Here is a 22,245-nt window from a genome sequence, read left to right as displayed (position 1 = left end):
TGATCCAGGAGAGAATGGTCATTGACCTGCTGTACCACTTAGACACCCACAAGTCTATGGAGCCAGATGGGATCCACTCAAGGGTACTGAGGGAGTTGGCAGAAGAGCTCACCAAGTCACTTTCAATCATTTAGTCAATCATTCAGTCCTGGTCAACCAGGGAGGTTCCAGGTGACTGTGAGTTAGCAAATGTGATGTCAATCTATAAGGAGTTTTGGAAGGAGGATCCAGGGAAGTACTGGCCTGTCAGCCTGACCTTGATGTCAGGGAAGGTCATGGAGCAGACCATCTTGACTACCATCATACGGCGTGTTCAGAACAACCATGGAATGAGGCCCAGCCAGCATGGGTTTATGAAAGGCAGGTCCTGCTTGACCAACCTGATCTCCTTCTATGACCAGGTGACCCACTTAGTGGATGAGAGAAAGGCTGTGAATGTTGTCTGCTTGGACTTCAGTAAAGCCTTTGACACTGTTTCCCACAGCATTCTCCTGGAGAAATTGGGTGCATATGGTGTGGATAGGTGTAATCTCAGCTCAGTAAAAAACTGTCTGGTTGGCCAGGCCTGGAGAGTGGTGGTGAATAGTGCTACATCCAGTTGGCAGTCAGTCACTAGTGGTGTACCCAGGGCTCAGTCATTGGAGCCAGCTCCGTTTAATATCTTCATCGATGACCTGGAGGAAGGGATCGAGTGCACTCTCAGTAAGTTCACAGGTAACACCAAGTCAGGCAGGAGTGTTGATCTTCTGGAGGGTAGGAAGGCTCTACAGAGGGATCTGGACAGGCTGAATTGATGGGCTGAGGCCAAGGGTATGAGGTTCAACAAGGCCAAGTGCCAGGTCTTGCCCTTGGGTCACAACAACCCCCTGAAGCACTATAGGCTAGGGGAAGAGTAGCTGGAAAGTGGCCCAGTGGAAAAGGACTTGGCAGTGCTGGTTGACAGTGACTGAATATGAGCCAGTGTGTGACCAGGTGTCCAAGAAGGCCAATGGCATCCTGGCTTCTATCAGCAATAGTGTGGCCAGCAGGCCGAGGGAAGTGATTGTCCTCCTGTACGTGGCATTGGTGAGGCCATACCTCAAGTACTGTGTTCAGTTTTGGGCCCTTCAGTGCAAGAAAGACAATGAAGTGCTGGAGCATGTCCAGAGAAGACAACAGAGCTGGGGAATAGTCTGGAGTACAAGTTTGATGAGCAGAAGCTGAGGGAGCTTGGTAGGCTCAGCCTAGAGAAAAGGAGATTCAGGGAAAACCTTATCACTCTCTACGACTACCTGAAAGAAGGTTGTAGCGAGGTACGGGTCAGTCTCTTCTCCCAGGTAACAAGTGGCAGGATGAGAGGAAACACTCAAGTTCCACCAGGGGAGATTTAGATTGGATATTAAGAATTTTTTTTCACTGAAAGGGTTTTAAAGCATTGGAAAAGGCTGCCCAGGGAAATTGTAGCTTTATCATCCCTGGAAGTGTTCAAAAATATGTGGATAAGGTATTTTAGAACACGGTGAACATGGTGGTGGTGCTAGGTTGACGGTTGGACTTGATGATATTAAAGGTCTTTTCCAACTTTAATGATTCTATGAAAAAGAGAAGATATCATTAGAGACAGGGAAAGATAACCTGTTTCCTCTACTACTTCATTTCATGAAAACTGGGAAAAGTTACGTTGCCACCAAATCGAGGGAGGTGAGGCCACACCTGAGTCCTGTGTCCAGTTCTGGGCTCCCCAATACAATAGAATAGAACAATTCAATTGGAAGGAACATAAAAAACTCATCTAATTAAAATGCCTGACCACTTCAGGGCTGATGAAAAATTACAGCATGATATTAACGGCATTGTCCAAATGCCTCTTCAACAGACAGGCTTGGGGCATGGACCACCTCTCTAGGAAGCCCGTTCCACTGTTTGACCACCCTCTTGGTAAAAAAAAAAATGCTTCCTTAGGTCCAGTCTGAACTTCCCTTGGCACAGCTGTGAACCATTACCATGAATACTGTAACTGGATCCCAGGGAGAAGAGCTCAGTACCTCCCTCTCCACTTCCCCTCTTCAGGGAGCTGCAGAGAGCTATGAGGTCATCCCGTAGCCTACTTTTCTTCAAACTAGACAAACCCAGAGTCCTCAGTCACTCCTCACAGGGCATGCCTTCCAGCCCTTTCGTCAGCTTGGTTGCTCTCCTCTGAATGCATTCAAGGACCTTCACATTCTTCTTAAATGGTGGGGCCACACCAGCACTGAATACAGTGGGATAATCACCTCTTGACTGGCTGGTTCTATTGTGTTTGATGCACCCAAGAACAGTTTGCCCTCTTGGCTGCCTGGGCTCACTGCTGACTCATACTGAGCCTGCTGCCAGTCAGCACCCCTAGATCCCTTTCTGCAAGGCTGCTATCCAGCCACTCCTCTCCCAATTTATACTTTTGCCTGGTGTTTGTCTCAGGTGCAGAATCTGGCATTTTGACTTGTTAAATTTCATTCCATTAATCATAGCACAATGCTCCAATCTATCCAGATCCCTCTGCAAGGCCTCTTGTCCCTCGAGAGTCAACAGCACTTCTCAGTTTGGTATCATCAGCAAACCTACTAATGGTGCATTCACTTCCTGCCTGCAGATCATTGATAAATATATTGAACAGAACTGGCCCTAGAATTGAGCCCTGAGGAACTCTGCTAGTGACCGGTCACCAGCCAGATGTAGCATCATTCACTGCAACCCTTTGAACCCTGCCCTTCCGACAGTTCTCAGTGCATCATGAACCTGCTCATCCCGCAGTTGGACAACTTGTCCAGAAGGATGCTGCGAGGGAGTATTAGGTTTGCATGGCAAGGTTTTGGTAGTGGGGGGCTACAGGAGTGGCTTCTGTGAGAAGCTGCTGGAAGCTTCCCCCATGTCTGACAGAGCCAATGCCAGCCGGCTCCAAGACAGACCCCCCACTGGCCAAGGCCAAGCCAATAAAAAATGGTAGCAATGCCTCTGGGGTAACATACTTAAGAAGGAAAAAAAAGTTATGCCGCAGAAGTAATTGCAGCCAGAGAAGAGCTGAGTGATAATATGTGAGAGGAACAGCTCTGCAGACAACGAGGTCAGTGGAGGAGTGGGAGGAGGTGTTCCAGGCACCAGAGCAAAGATTCCCCTGCAGCCTGTGGTGCAGACCATGGTGAAGCAGCTGTGTCCCTGCAGCCCATGGAGGTTCACGAAGGAGCAGAGATCCACCTGCAGAGGAGACTCATGCCAGAGCAGGTGGATGCTTGAAGGTACTGTCACCCTGTGGGAAGCCCACACTGAAGCAGGCTCCTCACAGGACCTGTGGCCCCATGGGGGACTCATGCTGGAGCAGCCTGTTCCTGATGGACTGCACACCATGGAAAGTGACCTATGTTGGAGCAGTTCATGAAAACCTGCAGCCTGTGGGAAGGAGTCCATTGAGGACTGTCTCCTGTGAGAGGGACCCCACACTGAATCAGGGGGAAGAATCTTCTCCCTGAGGAAGAAGCAGCAGCAGAAACAACACATAATGGACTATAACCCCCTTTCCTTATCCCACCATGCCACTGGTGGGGAGGAGGGAGAGAATCAGGAATTAAGTTAAGCCAAGTGGGGAAAAGGTGTTTTTAGAAATTGTTTTACTTCTCATTATCCTACTCTGATTTGACTGGTAATAAATTCAGTTAATTTCCCCAAGTCGAGTCTGTTTTGTCTGTAACTGTAATTGATGAGTGATCTCCCCCATCCTTATTTTGACCTACAACCTTTCGCTATATTTTCTCCCCCTCCCTCAGCTGAAGAGGGGGGCAATAGAGCAGCTTGGTGAGCACCTGGCATCCAGCCAAGGTCAGCCCACCACAGTCATTGTGGCATCCAACGTAGGGTGAGGCAAAGGCAGTTATATATATATATATTGCATGCTATAGTAAATAGTAGTTATTGAATAACAAGCTCCTGTGTGGGACATGGAGTTTGTCAGCTGCACCACTTATCTCTTGATTTTGCTGAGTTTGGGAACATGTTAATACAGACAATGGCTCTGTGCTTTGCCCTGGCATTGATGGCCTTGTTGTGCTGTGGGAACTGTCTTGTGAAAAAGATGTGGGAATACATCTCCCTCTCCCTGCCTGGGACTGATGTGGATGGTTTTATTATGCAGACTCCAGAGGTCCTTGTTCACCCTTACATTATCTATTTGATACTACTAATAAACATTGTTGGCATATTACAGTGTTTGTGGAATCTAGTGTCTCCCTGGTGTAAGAGATGACTCTTCAGTGAGGCGATACTGAAATGTGTCCTGAAGCATCCAGTTCCTGGGTGGCAGTGTGTGTGGAAGGATTTGAGAAGTTTCTTAGGGCAGTTATCACCTCCCATTACCTGAGACTTTACACCTGAACAGGCAATGAACCCTGGCAAACTGATGGAAGGGTGCCTTGCCTACCCCAACGAAAACCAGCAGCTTCTCACCCTGTACTGGGGCCTGGCCTGTGCCTATGGAGCCACAGCTCAGTACTCTGAGAGAATTGTAGTTGAGGCAGGAACCAAAACTGCATTTGAGGACACTATAGCTGAGACAGGGACTCAAACCACAGCAACTACAGTAATTGCTGCAATAATGAAAAAGAAAAGGTGGAAAGGGAAAGGTCCATATTGATTAGGAAGGGGGAGGAGGAAGACAGGGAGGAAGAAGAAGAAGGAAAATAATGAGGAAAGGAAGGGTCTGATCACAAAGCTGGTCCTTTAACAAAGAAACTGAAGAAAGGCATGAGACAATTCAAACAGGAAACAATGGTTACTCAGTCCCTGACCTCATCAGAACTTTGAGACATACAGCAAGATAACAGCTGCCAGTCAGGTGAGTGGATTTCTGCCTAGCTGCTTCAGTGCTGGGATAATGGGGCTAACAGTCAGCAATTGGAACATCATGAAGCCAAACAGTTGGGGTCCCTTGCTAGAAACTGGGGAATTGAGAGCAGAATTGTAAAGGAGGCAGTAATTTGAAGTCTCTGGAGATGGCTCCTCTTAAGCATGAGGGAAAAATATTAATTTAAGGAAGATCTTGTGAACTCCCTAGGAAAGTGGACCACTGCAGATGAAGGTATTTAGTACTTGAGAGAATTAGCAGTGCTGGAAGTCATCTGTAGTGATCTAAAAAATTTAATGTCTCTAAAGATCCAAAGGATGTCCCTTGCACAATGGCCATGTGGAAGAAGGTGATTCAAAGTACCCCAGCATCATATTCCAGCAGCTTGGCAGCAATGTTACCCAGAAACAAATACACCAGCTGCAGAGAGTCTTCATGGCTCCAAAACTTTGAAGAAAATCTCTGTCCTTCCTCATCCCCCTGGGCAATCACCTCAGCTGTCGGGGCATCCCAAGAAATCAGTCGTCTCCTGCCCTGGCCAGAGGGAAAGGAAGCCTCAAGCGCAGGCCATATGGTGAACTCTGGCTCTTTCTGTGTGACCAGGGGGAGGACATGAGGAAATAGGATGGTGGACCTACTTTAAAGCTGGAAGCACATGTCTATGAACTGAGAATAAAGAGAGCTGTTGAGAAGTGATCACCCAAGAAGGCTTTCAGTGCAATTGCCCCAGAGAGACAAAAAGGCAATCAACAATCTCCCAGACATAAAAGAACTGAAATGACCTCCTTCAAACCTGGTGAGGAGACTTCCAGTCTGACACTGCAAGGGTCAAACAGTGAATACTCTGACCAGGAACAGGAATAGAGGGACCCTGTCTTCAGCCAGGAGGAGGAAAGGGATCACCGGGCATACTGGACTGTGTGGATTCAATGGCCTGGCACATCAGATCCACAGAAGTATAATGTTTTAGAAGATACTGATGCCAAAATGATTTTTGCTTTTTATATATTCTTCATATATATTCATAGCTCTGTACACTGTTATATAGTTATATAGTTTCCTAACCTCAGTACTTTTCCTATTAGACAAACAAATTCCTGAAGGCCAGTTCTAATCTCACTTCTTATGGCAATCAAGGATAAGACACCTTCCCAAGACACTTTCCCATAAACAACTAGCAAGGAAAGAGGGTTTTAGAAGGGGTCGAACCAAGAGGGGGAATTATTTATCACCTGTGTTTCTAATTCAAGATTCTTGTAAATTATGCTAATTTGCTAAACTTATAAAACTGTACGTGCCCTATGTCACATGTGCATCTTCTGCGCATTTTTGGCATGTTGTGCACCTGGGGGGACCTTCATTAAAATGCTAATTGCATTTTATCACCTAACCTTATTTGGTTCTTGATTTTAGGGCTCCAAAAGGCAACATACTGGTGCACAGTGCATACTGATGCCATCAAGGCACTGGAGTGTAGAACCCATTTGGATCTCTGGAGTGACAGGGGGATGCCAGAAGTTGTCTGTATTGGAGGCTGAGGGGAGTTTAACAATGGACAAATGGAAAAAGCACCCCACTGTGACTGGCCCAGAGGCCCCTTGTATCTGACATCAACTACCTCAGGAGAGGGTAATTCAAGGATCCAAAGGGGTATCAACGGGCTTTTGGTGTAGCTACTATAAATACAGACAAGATCAAACAGTTATCTACCCTGCCAGGCCTCTCAGAAGATCTCTTCATTGTGGGATTGTTGCAAGCAGAAGAATAGCAGCTGCCAATTGCTACCAGGCCAGTGCACCAGAAATATTGCACCAACTGAGACTCCCTGGCTCCCCATCCATGAGCTGATCCATCAACTGGAGAGTCAAGGAGGGATCAGGAAGACTCACTTGCCTTTTAATAGCCCCATATGTCCAGTGGGAAAGTCTAATGGAGAATGGAAACTAACAATAGACTATCATGGCCCGAACAAAGTAACTCTACCTGAGTGCTGTCATACTGGACATGTTGGAACTTCAGTATGAACTGGAGTCAAAGGCAGCCAAATGGTACCACAATTGATATTGCTAATGAATTTTTCTCAACCCCTCTGTCAGCAGAATGCAGGCCAATTTTTTTTCACTAGGAGGGGTGTCCAATACACCTGGAAGTGACTGCCCCAAGGATGGAAACACAGCCCAACCATTTGCCATGACCTGATGCAGACTGCACTGAAACATGGTGATGCCCCTAAACATCTGCAATACGTCAGTGACATCATTGTGTGGGGCAACAAATCAGAAATGTTTGAGAATGGAAAAAGAATAATTCAAATTCTTCTGAAAGCTGGTTTCACCATAACAAGAAGCAAGGTCAAGGGGCCTGCATAGGAGATCCAGTTTTAAGGAATAAAATGTCAGGATGGACATTGTCACATCCCTATGGATGTGGTTAACAAGATAGCAACTAGGTCTCCACCAGCTAACATGGAGGAAACAAGCTTTCCTAGGCTTTGTGGAGTACTGGAGAATGCAATTCCAGGTTATAGCCAGCTTGTGAGCACCCTCTATCGAGTGACATGGAAGAAGAACCATTTTGAGTGGGGCTTTGAGCAACAACAGACTTTTGAGCAGATCGAACAGGAAATAGCTTGTGTGGTAGCTCTTGGGCCTGTTTGGACAGGACCAGCCATGCAAAATATACTCTACACTGCAGCTGGGGAGAAGGCCCTCACCTGGAGCCTCTGGCAAAGAACATCAGGAAAAACCTGAGGTCAATCATTAAGGTTTTGGAGCAGAGGTTTTAAGGATCAGAATCCCAGTGCACTTCAACTGAAAAAGAGATATTAGCAGCCTATGAGGGAGTTCAAGCCACCTCAGAAATTGCTGGGACAGAAGCATGTCTCTTCTTGGCACTTTGCCCATGCTACACAAAAGAAACATCCCCCTGGCACATCATGCAACCAGCACTACATGGAGTAAGTGAGTAGCATTGATCATGCAGCAAGCTTGACTGGGAAAACCCAACAGCCCAGGAATCCTGGAAGGGATAATGTACTGGCCAGAAGGCAGAAATTTTGGAGCATTGCCTGAGGAGGTAGCTAGTGTCCAAGAAGAACTACCATATAACAAATTATTGGAAGACAAAAGAGGCTATGCTCTATTTACTGATGAATCCTGGCATAGTAGGAAACCATTTGAGGTGGAAAACTGCTGTGTGGGGTCAGTTTGCAGAAGTGAAAGCCATCCAGCTAGCCCTAGAGATTACTGAATGACAAAAGTGGCTTGTACTCTATACTGACTCCTGGATGGTGGCTAATTCCCCATGGGGGTGGCTGCAGCAGTGGAAAAAGACCAATTGGCAGTGCAAAAGTAAACCCATCTGGGCTGCTGCATTGTGGCAGGGCATTGCTGCACAGGTAGACATGGCTCTGAAGGTACGTCATGTAGATGCTCAAGTGCCCAAAAGTCATGCCACTGAAGAACATCAGAACAACAAACAGGTAGATAAGGCTTCCAAGATTGGAATAGGTCAGGTAGACTTAGACTGGGAGTGAAAGGGTGAGCTATTTATAGACCAATGAGCCCATGAAACATCAGGACATCTAGGAAGGGATGCAACATATAGATGGGCTTGTAATTGAGGGGTGGACCTGACCATGGAGGCCATCACACAGGTTATTCACAAATGTGAAACATGCTGCCATTTAGCAAGCCACACGAGTGAAATCTCCCTGGAATACAAGGCAGTGGCTGGGTTTCCGATATGGTAAGACCTAGTGTCCTGTTTTTGCATTAATTTAATTTTTGGTGAAGAGGAATAAATCAGCTAGGGAAGTAATTCTCTGAGAGAAGCTGCTTAACAGCTTCCCCTGTGCCTGGCAAAAGCCAATTGTTGGCTAGCTGTGATACATTGGCATTTAAGAAAACAAAGAGAAACACCTAAGGAAGTTAAAACTGCTGGAGGCTGATGGGAATTTTTCTCCTGGCCAATAACTGTCCATTTCTGAGAATTGACAGTAGTTTTGATCATTGAAAAGTGAGATCAACCTGTGATCACCACCTTAAGACCTAAGCCCGGGAACTTCTTTGTCTCTTTGTTTCCTGGGTGTGAAAGGTAACAGAGCTCCAGCTGGACTCCTGTCCCCTGCCCGGGCCATGTGGCCTGGGCGGGGGCTGGGCTGAGCCTGCCATGGCTCTCAGCCGAGAGATGGGGCCTGCGGGGCTTCTCCCGAGGCTCTGGCTGGGACAGGCGGGTCCCTGGCTCAGCTGCAGTTTTTGACGCTGCTGAATTTCACCAGAGACTGCCGAGTAAGGAGAGAGAAAGCCATTGACCTGCGGCGGGCTCACACAGTGACTACACTTTCCAGAGCAACCATGAAAAAAATCTTCCATTGCAGACAGGTCCAGCTACTGCTCCGTCAGAGATCACAGAACCATCTACAAAACCTGGGCAAGATTTTAACTCTTTCACTACCCAGCTGAAACTTGCAGATTAATCCTTTTTTTTCCAGAGAGAGAGAAGAGAGAGTGATCAACAGGTAAAGAGACAACATAAACTATCAAAGACAGTGAAGAAAGGAATTAAGCTTCAGATGGAGAGAGAAATAAGGAGATGCTTTAATAAGCTGAAATATTCTTTTACTAAAACTACGGAGATGGACAATAGTGTTCTGAAAAACTCCTTTAATTCATGAAAGAGTATTTTGGGGGGAATAGAATATTTCAAAGTGTGGATTTAAGCAAATGGTGAAGTAGTTGTGATCTTATGTGATGCTGGAACAGAAATGGAGAAGTGAGACTTGTTGAAAATTTGTGGCCTTTAAGAAGCAAAGAGAAAACTTCTGTTTTCAGAGATGCTCAGAGACAGATGAAGAGAACTTTTGCCTTTGAATAACTCATCCTTAAAATGACACCCCTTGACCTATGACCCATAACACACCTCAGAGTGATGTAAAATGGGAGGAGTGAACTGATGACAGAGTTTTCTGGGTGGCTGGCATCAGAGAAATAGAAAACCATAGGAAAATGGTTTTCTTGTGAAAAACTCCATAGATTAGCAGAAGAGAACTTCTTTTTCTCTACAAAGACTGATGAAGAGACTATAGCAAAGTTGGGACTGTTTTAACCACCAAGGTTTTTTTTCTCTATGTTGTCATGTGAACGAGAGAATGGTTGGGTAGTGGGGAAAAAGGAGTTCTGGAAGTTTTATTCTGGTTTCTTATTCTTGTAGTTTTGTTAATAAACTTTTTTTGTTCCTTTTAAGTTTTAAGCCTGTGTCGTGGTTTTAAAGCAATAACTAAAAAAAAAAAATCACTAGAAAACTTACTTATTTCTTGCTGTGAGATATGGATTAGAACAAGAGCAAAACAGGCTTAAAACTCAAATGAGTCTAGGGATGTCATTTTTAAGGATGAGTTATTCAAAGGCAAAAGTTCTCTTCATCTGTTTTTGTGAGCCTCTCTGGAAACAGAAGTTTTCTCTTTGCCTCTTAAGGGCCACCAATCTTCAACTATTACTTCTCCCCCTCTGTTCCAGTATTTCACAGTATCACAACCACTTCACCATTTGCTCAAAATCCACACTTTGAAATACTCCATTCCTCCCAATATACTCTGTCATGAATTAAAGGAGTTTTTTCAGAACCCTACTGTCCATCTCCATAGTCTTTAACAGAAAAATTTTCAGCTTATTAAAGAATCTCCTTCTTTCTTTACCCCCACTGAGGCTTAATTCTTTTCTTCACTGTCTTTGATAGTTTATGGGGTCTCTTTACATGTTGAACACTCTCTCTCTCTCTCTCTCTGGAAAAAGGATTAATCTGCAAGTCTCATCTGGGTAATGAAAGAGTTAAAATCTTGCCCAGGCTTTGTAGATGGTCTCTCTGCTGGAGCAGCGGCTGGAGCTGTCTGTGATGGAAGATAACTTCTCATGGCTGTTCTGGGAGAGTGTGGCCACTATCTCAGCACACTGCAGGTCAATGGCTTCCTCTCTTTTTACTCGGCAGTCTCTGATAAAACTCAGCAGCAGCAGAAACTGCAGCCAAGCCGGGGGAACCAGCCTGACCAGGCCTGGACCCGCTCACCTCCCCCCCCCCACCCCCCACCTCCGCGGCCTTGTCTGGCCTGGTGGGGGCAGGGAAGAGGCTGAGCCGGAGCCTGTTACCTTTTCAGAAGCCAAAAACCAAAGAGAGCGAGAAATTCCCGGACTTACATCTTAAAGTAGGTATTCTCAGGTTGATCTCACTTTTCAATGGTTAAAATCACTGCCAGTTCTCAGAAATGCCTAGTAATTGGGCAGGAGAAAAAACTCCCATCAGCCTCCAGCAGTTTCAACTTCCCTAGCTCCCAAAGCTAACCTTAAAGGTGCAGAACTTGATATATATAAAGCAGGAGATTGGGAATACCAGTATCATAAAGTCACCCCAGAAGAGCCTGTTTTTCTCTTGTTCCAATCCATATCTCACAGCAAGAAATAAGTAAGTTTTCTAGTGATTTTTTAGCTAATGCTTTAAAACCACAACATTTATTTGGTGCATTGGCCAGGAAATGAAATTGGCGAATCTAAACTACTACACTAGCTCTCAGATATGGCACACTGCTAAGCCAATTAGAGAAGCTAGAAATGCCTCTATGAGATCATATTTAAGAAAGAAGAACCTGCGGGAAGTTCCTTTTTTCCTTTCTGCCCTTGAAGGGGTGGCTGGCAGTCCCAGCGGGCCCCGGGACGGGTCGGGTCCTGCCCCACCGCTGGGTCCTGGGCCAGGCCATCCTGGCAGAAAACAGCAGAACTGCTGAGATTCTGCCTGGGTGCTCCTGCCGCTGTGGGGGTGGGGGGTGGGGTGGGGGCCCGCTGGGCCCTGGCACAGCCCCCCAGCATGGCCGCCGAGATTTCTCCCGCTGGGAAGTCATCCTGGCGCCGTGAGTAATTATGCAGCCGAAGTCAACACTGTGAGCCGCTCCCGTGGCCGCTGCCCAGCAGAGATCACATCATTAACAGCGAGAGGCAATTCCCCGATGCAAAGCTTGGACAAGATTAACCTTTTCAGCACTGCAGAACTTTATAAAGTCTTTCCTAATTAATAGAGCTTGAGAACAGACAAACCTACAGACACCAATTCTCTCCAAAATCAGGGAAAAGAAAAAGGTGAAGACATGCAAGGAGAACAACAAGGAAACACCAAGGCCAGTGGGAAGGGAGGAGGAAGAGGAGATGCTCTGGGCCTCAGAGCTGAAATTCTTCTGCAAACTGTGATGAAGACTATAGTATGCCAGACTATTTCCCTGTAATTCATAAAGCATATGGGGGGATGCAGCATTCACCCGCAGCCCGTGAGAACTGGAGAATATAGATGAAAAAGCTGTGATCTGACTTGAACAGAGAGAGAGAGAAAAAACTTCAGAACTTCTGCTTTCAGAGATACAAGATGTTTTTTTGCTTCTAGACTAGAACAGCTCGTCCTTAAAAATTGTACCCCCATAAGCCAGTGGCCCTCAAAAGCAGTTGTGGGAAGACTGCCAAGTTGATAAGAGGGACTTTCACGCTGCGAGCAGGTACCAGGTGGACTGTTTAGCCGTGAAATTAAAACCACGGGAGAACTTTAAGTCGTGGGAAGAATTTTATGGCCTAGCAAGAGACTCCTCCCCCTAAGTGAGCTGAAGAAAGATTCTTTTTAGAAGTGATAAACTGACTGAATATCCCAGGTTTTGTCTCTGCATTGTCAATGAGAAGGAAAGGGGCTGGGGGGAAGAAAGGTGTTCTAAAGGTTTATTTTACTTCTTATCATTCTTCTTTCAATTCTGTTAATAAAGTTTTCTTTATACCTTTTAAAGTTTTGAGCCTGTCTTGCCTTTGAAGCATTTTCTTCTAATCCTTATCTCAACCCCATGAGCTTTATTTTAACTGGTTTTTTTCTCCTCTGCTCCAATTATAGCAGAGGAAGATGAGTAGATGATTTTCGTGAGTGCACTGGTGTTTGGCCAGTGGTCAAGCCACTACACCTAGCAAATTGACTATATTGGACCACTGCCATGAATATGCCAAAGCAAGAGCTACTTACCATGACGGAGACAGCTATTGGTTGGCTGGAATCACACCATGTAAACCATGCCACTTCCCAAAACGCCATCTCAGGTCTTGTAAGGAACATTTTGTGGTGGCATGGTACCTCAGAAAGAATTGAATCAGACTATGGGCTTCATTTCTGAAATAACCTCATAAACTCCTGGGCAAAGAAACATGGTACTGAGTAGATATATAACATCCCTTATCACACACTCTGGAAAGATTGAGACTGTTAAAGACTATGTTGAGACTACTGGGCAATGGGGCATGGAAGCATTGGGATGTAAATTTAACAGAAGCCACTTGGATGGTTAACACCAGAGGATCTGCTAACTGCCCTGGTCCTGCCCAAATAAAATCCCTGCATACTGTTGGAGGAGATTAGGTCCCCATGCTACCCATAGGAAACCTGCATCAACCGCCTTCCCTTTATCTACTAGGTGGATGACCTTATTGTAGGAGATCAAATTAGTTAAACAGAACTTTCACTTTGTGAACCCATGTTGGCTGTGCCTGATTGCATTGTCCTTTAAACACATTTCAATAGTACCCAGTACAATCTTCCTGTAATTTTTCCAGATACTGAGGTTAGACTAAGAGGTCTGTTGATCCCTGGGTTTTCCCTCTTATTTTTTTTTGTAAATTGGAATAATGTTGACTAGCTTCTGGTGAGCGGACACCTCCTCAGACTCCACAGACCTTTGGTAGATGATGGAGAGGGGTTCTGCTGTAACATCCACTAGCTCCTTCTGAAATTAATCCCATCAGGCACTGTGGATTTATGAACATTCAGCTGATACAGCTGATCCCTCACAATTTCAGTGTCCACAAATGGAAAGGCACTGTTCCCACAGTCATGGTCCTCTGACTCAGATCTTGGGCTGCCCAGTCACCCATCAGTATTATTAAAGATTGGGGGCTGGAGGAAGCACTGAATACCTCCACTTTTTCTCCATCCCTATTAGTCAGACGACCATCTTCAACAAGTATCAGTTCAATGCTTTCTTTAGACCTCCTCTTGCTATTATAATGTACTTAAAGAGAGACATGGACATACTAGAGAGTGTCACATATAGATAAAACCTTACAAAAGAAAGGCCTTGTAAAATCATGGTTCAGGCTTTGTTACTTCAGCTAAGTATATCTAGAAGCTAGCCTGATAAGTTCCCATGCAAAAACATCTTGAGAATGAAAAGTTCGTTAACATAACAGACTATTCTTTGAGAGAAAAACAAGTGCACCTGTAACAAGGGATATGTTCCATGAGAATCAGTATAAAAAGTATGTAAACATTGTTAGAGAGAAAAGCTTTGACTGACATGTACACTCACCATTACCAACCAATGAACTGAGTTCCTAACCAATTGGAATTAAGTACAGTGCCTTCTGATAACCATATAAATATAAGCTGTGTGCAATAAAGATGGGGCTATGATGGAAGAAGAAACAGGTGTCATTGTCTGTCTCTACTATGACGAGAGAGTTCAGCAACAGACCAAAAAGATAATCAAGGGACTGGAGCATCTCTCTCATGAGGAAAAGCTGAGAGAGCTGGGGCCATTCAGCCTGGAGAAGGCTCTGGGGAGATCTTGCCAATGCATGTAAATACCTGGAGGGAGAATGCAAAGAGGAGAGACAGGCTCTTTTCAGTGGTGCTCAGTGACAGGACATGTGGCAATGGGCACAGACTGACACACAGGAGCTTCCACCTGAACATCAGGAAACATTTTTTTTACTGTAAGGGTGACCAAGCACTGGAATGGTTTGTCCAGGGAGATTATGGAATCTCTATCTTTGGAGATTTTCAAAAGCCATCTAGTCGCGGTCCAGGGCAACAGGCTCTAGGTGATCCTGCCTGGACAGGGGGATTGGACAAGATGACCTCCAGAGGTCATAGAATGGTTTGGGTTGGAAGGGACCTTAAATATCATCCAGTTTCAACACTCCTGCCATGGTCAGGAACACCTTCCACTAGGCCAGATTGCTCAGTGCTCCATCCAACCTGGCCTTGAACACTTCCAGGGGTGGGACACCCAAATCTTCTCTAAGGTCCCTTCCAACCATAAACATGTTGTGATTCTATAAATGGATCAAGCTCCCCCATGACCCAAGGAGAGTACTAAATGCAATCCCTTGGTGTTTTGGTCCATGTTACTGGAACCTCTTAAATTACCATTGAAAGTAATGTTAACTTGTTTTTCTTCCCAATGAAACAGACTTCAAATACTCTATAATGAGCTGCTTTATCTCACTTGAAGAGACAACACAAAACTTCCTAATCGTTAATTCATTAACAAAGGCATTGAATGTTTGCATATTTACTTAATAAAATGCATCCAAAAACATAATAGAAGCTGAAACATACAATTTCTGTAAAGGCCACTGAACAAAATTGTCATATAATGCAGGTAATTACAAAATAAAGAATTAAAACTGCAGTGCAGTTAGAACAGATAAGGAAGTGTAAACAAAACATAACCAGGTATTCAAAGCATCATGCATATTATGACGTAGCCATAACCACTTTTAGTCCTTTTTGAGCATTTCATTAGTACAAGATGAATGTTTCAGATTGACAACACAATAAATTTATCTAAGATGTCACAAAACTACCTTATCAACTTCTCTCTGTGTTGCTCCTTCCTTTTTCAAACGCTCTTGTTCAACAAACTTTGCATTGTAGTTTTCCTTTGATTTCTGTAAGGCCTGAGTGATACTTTGAATATCTTGCACTGCTTCTAATGTTCCTGAAACATCTTCTTTAGTCTGCCAAATATCACATACTTGTCAAAAACAAACCATGTTAACATTAACAAGTCATTGGTCATGCATAAGAAAAATAATTAAGAACCTTTTTATAAGTTTTGATTTGTTCATCTCCATACTTATGAACTTCTTTTATTAGCTCTTGTAATCTCCGCATGAGGTCCAAGTGACAGCTTGCCAGTTTTTCTGTTGAGGTTTTGAAAACATCCCAAACTGGTGCAAATGTCCTAGATTGAGGGGACAAAAAAATAATAAAAAATTTAATGCTCATTTGGATTTATGCTAACATCTGGACTTGTACTAACTAGGAGGGACTGGTTGAAGACGTGAAAGTTGGTGGCAGACTTGGCTGTAGCAATCATGAGATGGTGGAACTCAGGACCCTGTGTGGAGGAAGCAAAGCAGTAAGCAGGACTAAAACCCTGACCTTCAGGAGAGCTAGCCTCCACCTCTTCAGGGACCTGCTTCAAGGATTTGCATGGGATAGGGCTCTAGAGAAGGAGGGAGTCCAAGAGTGATAGTAAAAGGTTCTAAAATCTTAGAAAATTCGGAGACTTAGAAAAAGTTAGGTTTGGAAAGCCCTGGGAAAAGTAGGCCCTGAGAAGTGTTAGGCCTTGTGCTTGCTAAAGATCAGGTCAAACTGCACCTGTGTAGTCAGTATATGATAAATGATACAATTGTTAGATGTGATTAGATATAATTATAGTTTAAAGAACATGAGGAACAATGTTAGGGGGCTAGGGGGGATCACGAGAAATCCATGCTTGGGTAAGAACAGTGCTTACAATAGAACAATGTAAGTTTAATAATTAATATGTAAGTTGTATAATGATAGAGTATAAAACATGTTCAACTCAAAACCAAATTGGGTCAGATTTGGGTATGTGTACCCCTGACACCCAGAGCTCTTCAATAAAGCACCTTCATATAATCATTCTGTGATTATGTGTGTTCCTGAACGCTAACAAGAGAACTGGTCAATATTTAAGTATCACTTCCTCCAAGCTTGAGAGCAGTGTATCCCCATGAGCAGGAAGTCAGGCAAAAGGGGCAGGAGACCTGCATGGATGAGCAAGGAACTTCTAGCAAATTTCAAGTGGGAGAAAAAACTTCATGGGATGTGGAAAAAGGGATGGACCACATGGAAGGACTATAGGAACATCATCAGGGTATGCAGGGATGCAATGAAGAAGGCCAATGCCCACTTGGAATTGAGTCTGGTAAGGGATATCAACGACAACAAAGGCTTCTACAGGAACATCAGCAGCAAAAGGAAGATTATGGAAAATGTGGGTCTGCTGCTGAATTAGATGGGTGTCCTGGCAATGGAAGACACAGAGAAGGCAGAATTACTGAATGCCTCTTTGCCTCAGTCTTTACTGCCTAGAATGGTCCTCAGGAATCCCAGACCTTGGAGGTAAAAGAAGGCTGGAGAAAGGAAGACTTCCCCCTGGTTATAGAGGGTTGGGTTAGAGATCGGCTAAACAGGCTTAACAGCCATAAATCTATGGGCCTTGATGGGGTGAACCCATGGCTGATGAGGGAGGTGGCAGGTGTTTGCGCTCTGCCACTCTCCATCATCTTTGAAAAATCATGGAGAATGGAAGAAGTGCCCGATGACTGGAGGAAGCCCAATGTTACTCCCATTTTCAAAAGGGGCAAGAAGGAGGACCTGGGAAACTACTGGCCAGTCAGCCTCACCTCCATCCCTAGAAAGGTATAGAACAGATAATTCTGGAGGTCATCTCCAAGCATGTAGAAAAAAAAAAGCGCCATCAGAAATAGTCAGTGTGGATTCACCGAGGGGAAATCATGCTTGACCAATCTGACAGCCTTCTATAATGACATGGCAGAATGGGCTGATGAGGGGAGAGCAGTAGATATTGTCTACCTTGACTTAATCAAGGCTTTTAACACTGTCTCCCATAACATCCTTTGTAAGTTAGATGAATGGACAGTGAAGTGGATCAAGAACTGGCTGAATGGAAGAGCTCAGAGTGTTGCGATCAGCAGAGTAGAACCCAGTTGAAGGCCTGTAGTCAGTGGCATTCCCCAAGGATAAATACTGGGTCCAGTTTTATTCAATTTGTTTATCAAGGACCTGGACAAAGGGATAGAATGTACCCTCAGCAAGTTTGCTGATGATACCAAACTGAGAAGAATGGCTGATACACCTGAAGGCTGTGCTGCCATTCAGCAAGACCTTGATAGGCTGGAGAGTTGGATGGAGAGAAACCTAATGAGATTAAACAAGTGTAGGGTCCTGCACCTGAAGAGGGATAACCTCAAGTACCAGTATAGGTCAAGGGCTGACCTACTAGAGAGCAGCTCTGTGGAGAAGGATGTGGGAGTCTTGTTGGATGACAAATTGACCATGAGCTGGCAGTGTGCCCTTGCGGCCAGAAGGAAAAATGGTATCATGGGGTGCATTGGGAAGAGTGTGGCCAGCAGGGTGAGGGAGGTGATCCTGCCCCTCTACTCAGCCCTAGTGAGGCCACACCTGGAGTAGTGTGTCCAGTTCTGGGCTCCTCAGTACAAGAAAGACAAGGAACTACTGGAGAGGGTCCAGTGGAGGCCACAAAGATGATGAGAGGTCTTAAGCATCAGTCTTAGGAGAGACTGAAGGAGCTGGGCCAGTTGAGTCTAGAGAAGACTGAAAGGGTGTCTCATCAATACATATAAATATCTCAAAGGCAGGTGCCAAGAGGATAGTGCCAGATTCATTTCAGTGGTTCCCAGTGACAGGGCAAGGAGCAATGGCCATAAACTAAAACACAAGTTCTACCTCAACATGAGGAAGAACTTTCCATTGAGAGTAGCAGAGCACTGGAACAAGCTGCCTGGGGAGGTTGTGGAGTCTCCCTCTCTCAAGACATTCAAAATCCACCTGGATGCCTTCCTGTGTAACCTGCTCGAGGTGACCCTGCCTTAGCAGGGAGGGTAGATGGGATGATCTCCTGAGGTCCCTTCCAACCCTAATTATTCTGTGGGTTTTTTAGTTTGTTGGTTATTTTTTTTTTAAAAATTGTTCTGAAGTGTAACTGATATGTCTACAGAATTTCAGCTCTGTTCCTAAAACTGAAGCAAACAAAAACCCCAGCAACTTCTATAAATGTTATTTAATGTTTTAAATGTACTTGGCATCATACTTAATTTTTCAGTGTTATATGTTTTACCCATGTTGACTCTATTGAGTAAAATGAAGCAAAATTAACTTATTCTTCTCCATCAGCAACATAATAATGACAAATTATATTCCTAAAGATGATGCAAGAGCAGCTCAAAAAATTTAACATGTACAGGCATTTTTAAGTTCATACTTGAATAGTGAAAAGGACACAAATGTCACTTGGCTAATTAAGTTTTCAGTTATCTTACATCATTACAGCCACAAGGTTGACCATATGGTAAAGAAAGGTGAGGGACAGGTCATTCTTCAGATTCGGATTTCTATACTGCATGGACTTCTCCATCTATTCTAAAGATGTAATCCTACTTCAATTTCCAGGTCAGTGGTGCTGAAAAATCAATACCATGTATAGCAGCAACAACTAGTATCAGATTATCCACTGAGGAAAGCTCTCACATTTCTAGCTGTGATTACTACAAATAAAAATCATCTTTAGCCTCATGTAAGAAGTATGAGCTGTTGGCATATTTCTAATTTTAAAAAATCCATTAACATTTAATTTTTTAAAAAACATATCCTGTGTATAAAATTTTAATTAAGCTATGGAATAAATCTATTGAAAACTCTCATTCTTAACATGTCCAAGGACAGAGAAAACATTTGAAAAATAGAAATAATAATAAAAAAAATCACTGCCACATTTGCAGAGCATATGTTCTTCAAATTAATTACCATAGGCTTAGGAACACAGAATAGAAAATTACATTCTTTATTATGTCTGGAAAAACTTCAACCTTAAACACAGAGAAACAGGCAACTCCTCCATGATGTTGGGCTTTTTGGTTTGGGTTGTTTTTTTTAACTGTGAATAAAAAACTATACAGTCTTGGTTTTCATAGCTGCATGATATTTTGCATAGCTGCACAGTAACTGAAAAACTAAGAATCATTAAAAGTAGAAAAGTTATGCTACCTTGAACATTATTAATAAAATAGAATAGAACTTGATGCTTAACATTTTAAACTATTTGTCTCTTCTACACACTTACCCAAGTTGTGTGTAATTGCTTACTGATTTGGCTAGTTTTGTCATTGATCTTGAATATGCCTCCTCTATCGCAGCCCTGTCAAAGAAAGCAATCAAAAGCATAATTGAAATTTTGAAGATATTTAAAGAAAAATGAATAGGCCGTCTAAAGATGCAAAGCATAGGAATTTTTATTTTATCTGAAAATTACTCCACTCAACAACTATATGCAAAACCACAGAAGTATATTTAAAAAAATAATCTAACAACACTGATAGAAGGTTGCAGGGAACAGAAACAAATAAAACCTAAGGGCTTCTGCTGCCTTTCACAACCAACAAGGAAACTAAACTCCAAATAAACTACTCCCTTTCCCCTGCCCCCTCAGACAATGAAGAGACAATAGGGAGAGATTATAAGTTAAAATAACAATTTACTAAAATCACAAATAAAATGGCATCAATACAAAAAAATACATAAAAAGAAGGTGCCGTACCCACAAAAAGGAATTTGCTGCCGGGAACAAAGAAAAACACTCCCCATGATACTGAAATAGGCCAGAGAGAAACTTTCTATCACAGTTTTGAGTATTAGAAGGCAGGCATTCTTTATTGCAGTGCTGGTTACTTGGAGGATCCTTTTCCATAATTGAGTGCCCCAAGTGTCAGGTAAAAAGAATTTTTATTATACACACTGATTACATATTCATTAGCTATCCCCACTTACTTGCTGTATATGTATTACTTTATTTTACGTTGTCACACCTCTTAGTCCTTATATGGTTCTTTGGGGTCTGTCATCAATGTCTGGTGTCCTTTTTAGGTGACTGTTTCTCAACCCCCACTTTTGAGTAAGCACAATATTATTGTTTTGCATAACTTCTGTTTGCCTAAGTTACATCCTTCATCTATTTCTCCAAGGCTATGCTGTTCTGTTCTACTGTCCTTATTACCCAGACAGCACCTGACATGATCTCCAAACAAAGGAAAAATGGCAACCAATTATGTGGCAGTGGCAGCTGCAGCACTGGTTTGTGGCTGCAGGTACAGCTTGGCTCCACTCAGCTCAACTGGACTTTGTTGTGGCTTAGGCTTCATGCAGCTTGGCTGGGGTCCACTATGCGCCACTACCACTCCTTTCTCAGAGTGGCATCAGGCTTACCATCACTGTCATCCAGCACCAAACCACAAAAAACATAGCTCAGAGGAATGAGAAAGGGACTGCCAGTGGTAGAGAGGCTAGATCTTCTGGGCTGTCCCCAATACCTTCTCCCTGGAGAGAGCCAGGCAACATGGCCTCTTTCCAGCTTCTGGCCTTCAGCCTTTCCTGATGAAACCATACCTCCCAGCAGTGACGTAGGTGGTATCAAATATTAAACACCAAAGCTCCACTCCCTGGCTTTGAAACCATAACATTATCCACCTCTTATTCTATACCATCTACATCATGCCCAGATTTACACTTTTCAACTATATACATGTATATATAGACACACATAACTATGCACAGGCACAGGTATGATTTCAGTAGTCACTGGTCATCCCCCCACAATATTTGTAGAGTTCATTTAGTCCATGGATGGTATAACTGGAGCAGTCCATACTCATTGTCCATGGTATTTACAACATACAGTGGCAGAGTCATATAAAAACCAGAATTACATATGCAATTTAACATTACAGGCTGTTCTCACACAAAGTTAAATCACCCTGAGGTACACAATATGTTTCACTGTCCCTCTGCATTACCCACTAAGTGCACCCAGGTCCTTGAGTGAAAACAATCCCATAGATGGGTTTGCCTTTGTTTGAGGCAGGACTAATCCAAACTGTCTTTCCTAACACATTCCTCATATGTACCATGGGGATGTTATCTACTTCTATGGTATGTAAGGGTTCTGATTGAGCAGGTCCAGCTTGATAGGTAGACCCTCCATTGTTAACTATCCATGTGGCCTTTGCTAAATGTAAATCCCAGTGTCTGAAGGTCCCACCACTTGTGGATGCTAACTCTGAAACAGAGAGCACGGTGCCGGTGGAAATTGCAGGCCACATAGCTTTCTCAGTCTTGCCTGAGAAAGTGGCCTGGGAAATCATGGGGAGGAATTAAAACAATCCTCAGAGAAAGCAGCCTTGCAGGTGCTGTTTGTCTGTTCCTTGTTTTCTTGCAAGAGAAAGTCGAGGGGTGGTGAACCCCACTGACCAATGATGGTGATGTGTTAGTTCACTAACCAATGAGTTTTCTTTTCTGTACTTTCACGTATCGATCTATAAAAAAGACCTGAGGTAATAAACCGAGAAACTTCTCCAGTTCTGACTCCACGAGAGAGTCTGTGTCGTTCTTTTTGCCGTTCCCAATAGAGCGACAACCACCCATTGCTTTCAATGTGATTTTTAACAGTCCATTACATTGTTCAATTTTTCCAGAGGCTG

General features: G+C 43.8%; 1 pseudogene; it reads left to right on the top strand.

Moving 5' to 3' along the window:
* The first annotated feature begins 4,387 nt into the window (after window positions 1-4,387).
* LOC148183383 (Friend virus susceptibility protein 1-like) lies at window positions 4,388-5,465 on the top strand (annotated as a pseudogene).
* The last annotated feature ends 16,780 nt before the right edge of the window (window positions 5,466-22,245 follow it).

Source organism: Pseudopodoces humilis, chromosome 12 (genome assembly GCF_049639895.1).
Source record: "Pseudopodoces humilis isolate 2021_Gansu_Grassland_sample_001 chromosome 12, ASM4963989v1, whole genome shotgun sequence".
Lineage (NCBI taxonomy): Eukaryota > Metazoa > Chordata > Aves > Passeriformes > Paridae > Pseudopodoces > Pseudopodoces humilis.
This window is presented reverse-complemented; position numbering and strand designations above follow the sequence as displayed.